The sequence below is a fragment of the Procambarus clarkii genome, chromosome 34, assembly GCF_040958095.1.
Source record: "Procambarus clarkii isolate CNS0578487 chromosome 34, FALCON_Pclarkii_2.0, whole genome shotgun sequence".
NCBI lineage: Eukaryota > Metazoa > Arthropoda > Malacostraca > Decapoda > Cambaridae > Procambarus > Procambarus clarkii.
The window spans coordinates 34,196,671-34,208,519 of record NC_091183.1 but is presented as its reverse complement, the minus strand read 5'-3'; positions in this window follow the sequence as shown (position 1 = coordinate 34,208,519).

The window sequence follows — 11,849 nt, the reverse complement described above, 5'->3', positions numbered from 1 at the left end:
CACTGGCCGCCACATCCCCTCACATCAGGCCACTAATTACTCGGCCACACTAAGGAAGAAACCCTAACCTAATCGATGACAGGAGAGTACGGAGACGCCACAGGTGGCGCTAGGGGTGTATAACCCGTACGCCGACGGATATTAAACCCGGCCCTCCCATATCTCGTTAATTGTTGTGTAATTGGCCATAAGCGCTTACAACAGGCGGGCAGATCTATACAAGCTCTCGGTACCCCGTGGCAACGCCCTCTTATGATGGTCATAAATAGTTGTGTAGTTTAGGGAGTATTAGCGACATGTGTGAACGAGTGGGAGTTAACGGGGTGATACCTGGTGACTGTCGTGTTAACTGGCCATAACCGGACACAGCGTTTGTGTAGTGGTGATTTGGGAGCAAGTTTGGGCGAGGGGCTGCCCGCCCTCACTCTATATTAAAACTTGTCCATGCTGATGGTTCATAAAGCTTGGGGTGAAGCGGGTGTATTAAGGCAGTGGCGCGCTCTACGGCTTCAGGTATAATATTGTCCTCGGGTAATGGTTGGTCCTCGTCCCTTCGTGGGTAGTGTAGCTCTGGCCAGGCATACACCCAGGCCAACGTTACTGTTGCAGTGTTCCAGTTTACTCTCTTAAATCTGGTCGTAAGGCTCCCTAATGTAAGCAGTACAGTTTAGTGGCCTATGGAAGCCCATCGCTGCCGTCTTGCATCGGCGTTAATGTATTATAAATATATTTGCACCACATATGAATATATTTTTGTATACTATTATATGTCAAGGGGGTAGAAATAGCCTAAGCTACTCTATCCCTTTGAGATGTATTTCTTGCTTATCTCAATAAACATACTTGAACTTGAACTTCATATGTTAAAGATAGTAAAGTGAAATAAAAGTTTAACGGGGCTAGGCTTCAGAGCGGCTGTGAGAATTACCAACTTTAATTATAAGACAACTGGCATTACACCAGAAGGCTGGCTTATGACGCGTGACCATGGAGAACACGGCTCACACACAGCACGAGATGCGCCATAATATGACCAAGATGAATGGAATACATTACTGCTACACAACATATTACAATGTATATTGAACAAAATTGCACATGTTTTTAGGATACTTCTGATTTAGCTCTTTATCTCGTGCTCGAGAGAGTGAGTTCCTGAACTTGAAGACAACCAACCCGTTCTCGCACTTTCGTATGGTCAATATTGACTTATTAAATACGTGCATATGTGACATACTAAAACATACTAGTTTACCTTGAAAAGCTTCATAGAAAACACCGACCTTACCTAACCTTCTTAGTATGTTAAGATAAGCATCTTATTGCTTTGTAATTACAATTATTACTTAACCTTTTATAGGAATAGGTTGAGTAATAATTGTAATTGCGAAGCAATAAGATGCTTATTTTAACATACTAAGAAGGTTAGGTAAGGTCGGTGTTTTCTATGAAGCTTTTCAAGGTAAACTAGTATGTTTTAGTATGTCACATATGCACGTATTAAATAAGTCAATAATGACTGTAAGAAAGTGCGAGAACGGGTTGAGACAACATATGCGGGACATACAAGCAATGGGAGAGGCAGGAGGTGCTTAAGCTGGTGTTAACTACACACCCTGCAAGGTACTTCACAGACTAGGATTACTTAAACAACATAACTTTAACGACGACAATATTTTTGCCTGACTTACCTATTCGAATCGTTCAGAAATCTTTACACCACGTTCGTGAGATTAATCCCAAAGTATGCAGCCCCAGTGCATATTTAGATCCAGAACTACGGGGGAATAGATTTCGAGGAAAGGCCGAGACACTAATAGAGAGAGAAAGTAGGCAAGATACACATACAATAAAGAAAGTGACAGGATGGAAGAGGAGGCAAGATAAGCCGGGGGGATTTGAGACATGTGAGATAGGGGGATGTGAGGCTCATTTTAGAGACCGAATATGGAATATGGAACGAAGACGATGCAATTTTACTGTTTACTGAATTGTTATATGATTTTATTTATTTGTAATTATGCGAACAAGCCTGAATGGTCCCCAGGTATATATGCAACTGAAAACTCCACACCCCAGAAGTGACTCGAACCCATACTGCCAAGAGCACTATGCAACTGGTGTACAGGAGACCTTAACCGCTCGACCATCACGACCGTACAAAAGATGATAGTAGCCGAGGCTATTTGCCCATCATCCCGACGGCGCTCTGATTGTAATCTTGGGCATAGTATTTTATTAAATCACCTCATTTTTGGGGGGCCACGTGAGCAACACAAATGCGAAAATTTGTAAATATATATATAATATATATATATATATATATATATATATATATATATATATATATATATATATGTCGTACCTAATAGCCAGAACGCACTTCTATGCCTACTATTCAAGGCCCGATTTGCCTAATAAGCCAAGTTTTCATGAATTAGTATATTTTCTCTAATTTTTTTCTTATGAAATTATAAAGCTACCCATTTCATTACGTATGACGTCAATTTTTTTTTATTGGAGTTAAAATTAATGTAGATATATGACCAAACCTAACCAACCCTACCTAACCTAACCTAACCTATCTTTATCGGTTAGGTTAGGTTAGGTAGCCGAAAACGTTAGGTTAGGTTAGGTTAGGTAGGTTAGGTAGTCGAAAAACAATTAATTCATGAAAACTTGGCTTATTAGGCAAATCGGGCCTTGAATAGTAGGCATAGAAGTGCGTTCTGGCTACTAGGTACGACATATATATATATGTCGTACCTAGTAGCCAGAACTCACTTCTCAGCCTACTATTCAAGGCCCGATTTGCCTAATAAGCCAAGTTTTCCTGAATTAATATATTTACTATAATTTTTTTCTTATGAAATGATAAAGCAACCCTTTTCTCTATGTATGAGGTAAATTTTTTTTTATTGGAGTTAAAATTAAAGTAGATATATGACCGAACCTAACCAACCCTACCTAACCTAACCTAACCTATATTTATCGGTAAGGTTAGGTTAGGTAGCCAAAAAAAGCTAGGTTAGGTTAGGTTAGGTAGGTTAGGTAGACGAAAAAACATTAATTCATGAAAACTTGGCTTATTAGGCAAATCGGGCCTTGAATAGTAGGCTGATAAGTGCGTTCTGGCTATTAGGTACGACATATATATATATATATATATATATATATATATATATATATATATATATATATATATATATATATATATATATATATATATATATATATATAATTTTGTTACTGTACCTAGATGTTTCTATGCTCCTTTGGGAATTGGCATGAGCTTTACCAGCAGGCTAAGATTAATCATGAGCCCCTAGAGGACCAACACGTGTAAGTAACCATAGGACAACCGCCCTGGCCTGGAGGACACGCCCACACACGTGACACGGCATTACGGGCCGGGCTGTGACAGTGGTAGTGGGTGATGGTAGTGGTCGTAGTGGATGGTGGTGGTAGTGAGAGGTGGTGGTGGTGTTAGTGGGTGTTGATGTTGATGTTAGTGGGTGGTGGTTGTGATTTTTTGAGGATGATGGAGGGGTTAGTTGGTAGAATTACGTATTAGTTGGTGAATACGTGACAAGGCATGGCACTGTTGATATGCTTGCAAAGACAGCCTGCAGAAAGCCAGTGGTAGAAATTTATATGGGTATTTCATTAGCAGTGACAAAGAGAATACTTAAACAAATATCTAATGAAAATTTTCACCGACCTAACAAATTCACAAAGACCTGAAAGTTGTAGCATTAAATATTATGATAGATATCGTGAGGAGACATTCACATATGGGACTAATAGAACAAGAACCCGGCAATGTGATGTTATAGTGGCCAGAATACGCCTGGGATATAGACGTATCTGGCAGCTTTCTCAAAACCCAAATGTCGAGTACACAATGTGTCAACTTTGTGAAAAAGAAAATATGCACTCACTTGAACATTATATTGTAGAATGTCCCATATTGACTGACTTTCGCCTTCCTGGGCTGAGGTATGCTGAACTCTGTATGAATACTGTATGAACTCTTATGAATACTGGAACACTTGATGTATTGGACTTGTACCCAAGATTAACCATGTAATGTATCAATTATACAATGTATGTGATGTAACTATATAACCTGAGCTTGTAAAAGCATCTTAATCACCTTCAATGGTTAAGTACTTAATAACACACTAGTTTCTATATCGGCTATCTTACCCTCTCAGAGTAGGAGAGACATATATATATATATATATATATATATATATATATATATATATATATATATATATATATATATATATAAATGTGTGTGGATACAGGATATGTGGAAGCTGTTCAGAATTACATTTCACCTTTGTAAATGCACATTAATGACACTTTGTAAAAGACACATCAATCACTTTATGTAGAGCAGACGTAAATCTGTGTATCTATGTATTTATGTATGTAGGTTAGATTAGCATTTTAAAAGCGCTAAAATCACCACGTTCTGTGGTTGATTGTTCAATAAATCTCTGAACTATGTGTTTACAGTCGGCCGGCTCAACCGTTAGCACTCTTCTCTAAAACAATATTCATCAATATATAGTTATACAATGATACAAGTACAATATACTATAACACAACATGATATCATAACCCTGCATATGAGTATATATCCTCACAATGCAAAGTATAGCAATATCAATCAACTAACAGTAGCCTAATTCACGTGGCATCATATTAGTAGATATAAAATAATATATCTACTAATGTAGATATTGACAGTGATACATAAGACACATAGTATAGTAATACATAGAACCTATATACATAATGATGTATCAAAGAAATATCAAAATCAGTTTATAATGGTGATACAACGTTATACTGTATTATATCATATTAAGGTATGATCATAGCGTATACCAGTCATACTGGTGTGTGCTGAATCATAACAGACGTTACCATTGGTCCATCCTGGTACAGGCCCTTGTGGACGTTACCATTGGTCCATCCTGGTACAGACCCTTGTGGACGTTACCATTGGTCTATCCTGGTACAGGCCCTTGTGGACGCTACCATTGGTCCATCCTGGTACAGACCCTTGTGGACGTTACCATTGGACCATCCTGGTACAGACCCTTGTGGACGCTACCATTGGACCATCCTGGTACAGACCCTTGTGGACGCTACCATTGGACCATCCTGGTACAGACCCTTGTGGACGTTACCATTGGACCATCCTGGTACAGACCCTTGTGGACGTTACCATTGGACCATCCTGGTACAGACCCTTGTGGACGTTACCATTGGACCATCCTGGTACAGACCCTTGTGGACGTTACCATTGGACCATCCTGGTACAGACCCTTGTGGACGCTACCATTGGACCATCCTGGTACAGGCCCTTGTGGACGCTACCATTGGACCATCCTGGTACAGACCCTTGTGGACGCTACCATTGGACCATCCTGGTACAGACCCTTGTGGACGCTACCATTGGACCATCCTGGTACAGGCCCTTGTGGACGCTACCATTGGACCATCCTGGTACAGACCCTTGTGGACGCTACCATTGGTCCATCCTGGTACAGACCCTTGTGGACGTTACCATTGGACCATCCTGGTACAGACCCTTGTGGACGCTACCATTGGACCATCCTGGTACACACCTTTTTGGACACTACCATTGGTCTATCCTGGTGGACGCTACCATTGGCACCCGCTGTGTGTTTGGCTAGCCAATATCCTATATTTCCGGACCGTCGGGTTTTCACATGCTGTAGACCCTGGAGGAGTGGATACTTGGTGAGGTAGAGGTCATTGTGTCGGCGGGAGGCACACAACACCCGACACAAGGGAAGGCCGAACGCAAAATTAATGGGAAATAAATGTGTTACTGCGTTCAGTTCAGAGCAGAGTGCCACCCAACCCTCGCCCTAGTGGTATGGTTGCTGCCCTCACGTTCCTCATCTTCTCATTTATCGTCCACTCACTTTCATCTGTTGAGTATCTCTCTACTCTTCCTCATCCCTAACGTTTCCTCCCCCCACCCCCAGTGATGTTAAGTTGATAGGTTAAGTAATAATTGTAAATAATAAGCAATAAGATGCTTATCTTAACATACTAAGAAGGTTAGGTGAGGTCGGTGTTTTCTATGAAGCTTTTCAAGGTAAACTAAAATATTTACAATCAATTAGTATGTCACATATGCACTTATTAAATAAGCCAATATTGACTATAAGCAAGTGCGAGAACTTGTTTATGCAGAAAAAGAGGAGATTAGGACGTCAGGTCACCCCCCACGGTCGACCCAGGATTGGAGACATAACCATGATGTCACGATCTCAAGTGACCGATGAAGAGCGTATATCTAGTGTACCCATCTAGGTATACCCCCAGTATACCTAGAAGCTGGCAAATAACCGATCGCGGATTGGCCAATTCCAGAGACAACGGGTGGAAGCTGACTGGTACGTGCTTCTCACACGAGTTGGGTCATCCCGTCAAGGACATCAGCCATAAGAGACGTGAGGTTTGGGCTAGCAGCCACTCACCAGGAGCACATCGTCAAAGCCCTCAGGCCATAAAGTTAATACAGCGCCCAGTTCGTCGAAAGGTCTTGCAAGCGACCGAAACCTCGTCGTGCAAGCGACCGAAACCTCGTCGTGCAATTATTCTAGCAAATTAAATGGAGTGACTATAGAGATAACAGGAGGGTACATCTAGAAGCAACAGGACTTTCCTTCATCGTGTGATATCAAAGTCATCTGAATAACTAAGATACAGAAACGGTGTTCAGCAAATGTTGTGTAAAATCCAAAGTGCTGCCATAGATAAGCTAAGAGTGACGTACCTCAGAGCGAGGTTTAGAAGGAAGAAGCGAATGACTATAGCTGCCACTCTGTGACTTCTGGCTGGAGCCAGAGGCATCACGTTTGAACCAGTCCAACAGCCACCTGTCTGTGACCCACTTCCAGTCGTAGCGACCCGCTGCTGCCTGTTGTTCACGTGACCTGCTCAGTGCGCACCCACCTGTGTCTGCTTCATGCGCCACCTAGCACAATTCCCGTACGAATGTCTGCCTGCTTTTGCATCCACATGTGGTCGTTGTAGCGAGAACCAGCACCACTTCTATGTGACCGACGGTCCTGACGAACTAGCCGTTCAGGCCTGCGAGCTGTTCGAATGAGTCAGAATGCGAGTATGTGTGAGGCCTGTGTGACTGTAAGTACGTTACTCTGATTCATTATTGTGTTAATGCCCATCTTTGTGGTGAGTGCTGATCACGTAGAGATTAACTCACCTTGCCACGCTACTCGCCCGCATCAGGTGGAGCCTTAGTTTAAAGACAGATCAACAGTGAAGTAATTATTTGTGAGGTTCAATTACGTTTATTGAGACAATAAGATACATCTCAAAAGGATAGAATAACTTAGGCTATTTCTACCCTCCTTTGTGAGGTATTAAGATTGTTCCACCTGTCAGAGGGACTGTGTATTCGACACACAAGACACATCAAGATATATTGTATGTTATATTGACGTCAGCTTGACAGGTCATTATTGTGATGATTGTGCATGCCATTACATAGTTACCCGAGTATGTAGAAGGAACTCCCGTGTGTTCCTTTGTAACCAGCAGTGTTAGGAAAGCCACGTTGTGATTGGTTGTCTAGAAAGTGTTAGGACAGGATTGGCCAAGTAAACCCTATGATCGATCAATTGAAGCATCCCAGTGTGTGCGATATTAGCTGACGACACCAATCATACAGTAACGTGAGCGCCCTATGTATTAGTATGTCAGTTTTGCAAATAAACGGTTTTATTATAGGGTTTGCATTAACCCTTTTTCAAATACCGCCACTAAAGTGTCTTCAGCACAGGTAGATCCAAGCTTTGACGTCCTTAGGCCTTCAGTCAAAGTTGATGAGGACCCATCGGGAGATCCTGAAGAATGTCTTTCTTGCATTGATTTGTCTCCCGCCACGACTATAGTGATTCTGGAAGAGGTGGAACCAGTCAGTGAGGGTTGCCCCGCAGGTGGACCCTTACTGGACCTAGTGTACCCTGGGTCTGGACCCTTACTGGACCTAGTGTACCCTGGGTCTGGACCCTTACTGGACCTAGTGTACCCTGGGTCTGGACCCTTACTGGACCTAGTGTACCCTGGGTCTGGACCCTTACTGGACCTAGTGTACCCTGGGTCTGGACCCTTACTGGACCTGTGTACCCTGGGTCTGGACCCTTACTGGACCTAGTGTACCCTGGGTATGGACCCTTACTGGACCTGTGTACCCTGGGTCTGGACCCTTACTGGACCTGTGTACCCTGGGTCTGGACCCTTACTGGACCTAGTGTACCCTGGGTATGGACCCTTACTGGACCTGTGTACCCTGGGTCTGGACCCTTACTGGACCTAGTGTACCCTGGGTCTGGACCCTTACTGGACCTGTGTACCCTGGGTCTGGACCCTTACTGGACCTAGTGTACCCTGGGTCTGGACCCTTACTGGACCTAGTGTACCCTGGGTCTGGACCCTTACTGGACCTGTGTACCCTGGGTCTGGACCCTTACTGGACCTGTGTACCCTGGGTCTGGACCCTTACTGGACCTATTGTACCCTGGGTCTGGACCCTTACTGGACCTATTGTACCCTAGGTCTGGACCCTTACTGGACCTAGTGTACCCTAGGTCTGGACCCTTACTGGACCTAGTGTACCCTGGGTCTGGACCCTTACTGGACCTAGTGTATCCTGGGTCTGGACCCTTACTGGACCTAGTGTACCCTGGGTCTGGACCCTTACTGGACCTAGTGTACCCTAGGTCTGGACCCTTACTGGACCTAGTGTATCCTGGGTCTGGACCCTTACTGGACCTAGTGTATCCTGGGTCTGGACCCTTACTGGACCTAGTGTATCCTGGGTCTGGACCCTTACTGGACCTATTGTGCCCTAGGTCTGGATCCTTACTGGACCTAGTGTACCCTGGGTCTGGACCCTTACTGGATCTAGTGTACCCTGGGTCTGGACCCTTACTGGACCTAGTGTATCCTGGGTCTGGACCCTTACTGGACCTATTGTGCCCTAGGTCTGGACCCTTACTGGACCTATTGTGCCCTAGTTCTGGACCTGTGTAGCCTGGGTCTGGACCCTTACTGGACCTATTGTGCCCTAGGTCTGGACCCTTACTGGACCTATTGTGCCCTAGTTCTGGACCTGTGTAGCCTGGGTCTGGACCCTTACTGGACCTATTGTGCCCTAGGTCTGGACCCTTACTGGACCTATTGTACCCTAGGTCTGGACCCATACTGGACCTATTGTGCCCTAGGTCTGGACCTGTGTAGCCTGGGTCTGGACCTTTACTGGACCTATTGTGCCCTAGGTCTGGACCTTTACTGGACCTATTGTGCCCTAGGTCTGGACCCTTACTGGACCTATTGTACCCTGGGTCTGGACCCTTACTGGACCTATTGTATCCTGGGTCTGGACCCTTACTGGACCTAGTATATATACCCTGGGTATGGACCCTTACTGGACCTAGTGTACCCTGGGTCTGGACCCTTACTGGACCTAGTGTACCCTGGGTCTGGACCCTTACTGGATCTAGTGTACCCTGGGTCTCGTCTAAGCTAAACACAAACTTGTATTCTTGAAACTGTCAACCATTGCAAAGTGGTGACGTTGCACGCGATTGAAGTCAGGCTGAAGTAAAAATCCACAATAATATTTATATATGAAGAAATACCGATTTTGATTGCGTAGTTCGTTAAAATAGAGGAATGTTGCTTTGAGGTGGACTGCACCTTGAACGAGCATAGCCTGAGGATGGGTAGACTGCTATAAATTACAATATGAGTGTGTGTGTGTGTGTGTGTGTGTGTGTGTGTGTTTGTGTGTGTGTGTGTGTGTGTGTAATTACCTAAGTGTAATTACGTACGTGTAGTTACAGGATGAGAGCTACGCTCGTGGTGTCCCGTTTTCCCAGTAATCTTTGTTTTTATAACACTTTGAAACTACTAACGATTTTGGCCTCCACCACCTTCTCACTATGTTTGTTCCAACCGTCTACCACTCTGTTTGGAAAAGAAAATTGTCTAATTTTTTCGGCACCTCTGTTTTCTTAGCTTGAATCTGTGTCCGCTTGTTCGTGAAGTTGCTGGTTTCAGGAATTCCTCTTTGTCAATTTGGTCGATTCCTGTTAGTATTTTGTAAGTGGTGATTATGTGTAATGCCTGTAGTCTCTCCTCGTAACTCTTGTTTTTCAGTCCCGGAAGCCATTTTGTAGCATACCTTTGCCCATTTTCCTGTTTATTTACGTGTTTGTTGAGAGTTGGGCACCATACAACTGCTGCATATTCCAATTTTGTTCTCTCAAAAATCATGAACAGTTTCTTTAGTATTTCAACATCCATATAATTAAAAGCGACACATACGCTCCTCTCACAATGTTCTTTATGTGTTCCTCTGGCGACAGCTTACTATCCAAAACCATCCCCTGGTCTCGTTCTTTATTAGAGTTCTGTAATTACTTTCCACATAATTTATAAGTTGTATGTGGTATATTTTCTCCGATTCCACATTCTATAACATGGCATTTATTCACATTGAATTCTATTTGCCTCTTGACGCTCCAAGTACTTATTTTATCTAAATCAATTTGAAGGACATTACAATCGTATGTCTCTCCTATCTTCCCCAGTATCTTAGCAACATCCGTAAACATATTCATATAATTCTATATTCCTTCTGGTATATGGTTTATGTAGACGATGAACATTACTGGTGTAAGGACTGAGCCCTGTGGGACTCCGCTAGTAACACTCCTCCAGTCAGGTACAGTGTCTCTGATTACTGCCTCATCTGTCTGTTACATTTACATCCATGTCAGAAGTCTCCCTGTCACCCCTCGGTATGAGTTCTTTATTATTTGTGTCTGTAGAATCGAGCTGTTAGCTCTTGGACCCCGCCTTTCTAACCAATCTATTTTCCCTCTTATATCTGCTACATATATTTCTCTCTAACACACACACACACACACACACACACACACACACACACACACACACACACACACACACACACACACACACACACACACACACGTTAGGATGTTTTCCTTCAGCGTGAGAGTAGTGGAAAAATGTAATGCACTTGGGGAACAGGTTGTGGAAGCAAACTCTATTCATACTTTTAAAATTAGGTATGATAGGGAAATGGGACAGGAGTCATTGCTGTAAACAACCGATAGCTGGAAAGGCGGGATCCAAGAGTCAATGCTCGATCCTGCAAGCACAAATAGGTGAGTACAAATAGGTGAGTACACACACACACACACACACACACACACACACACACACACACACACACACACACACACACACACACACAGGAAGCAGCCCGTAGCAGCTTTCTAACTCTCAGTTACCTATTTACTGCAAGGTGAACAAGGGGGTATCAGGGTGAAAGAAACTAATTTGTTTCTGCCTCGACCGACAATCGAACCCGGTTCCTTAGGAATACGATTCTTATAGCTCTCCAGTCAGCCGCGAGGCCTCCTACTCCTCGCTATAGAATTCGTTGCACAATGTGCGCGCGCGCATGTGCGCATGCTTGAGAACGTGTTTCTAAAGAGCAGTTATACCCTCAGTCTTCATATCCTGGATGAGGACAAATGTCACCCTTATGTACAGCTGTCCATAAGGGTTACCAACAGGGGTGTAGTCATGCAGCGATCACTAAATAGTTAATTTATACCTTGTTAAACACCCCAAGAACACCGGGGAGGGCAGCGGCGCTAACAACTCTTAACAAGCACCCTGTGGACGGTAATTACGTGATTAACAGCTCTAATTGCTATCTAATTAGGGTCGAG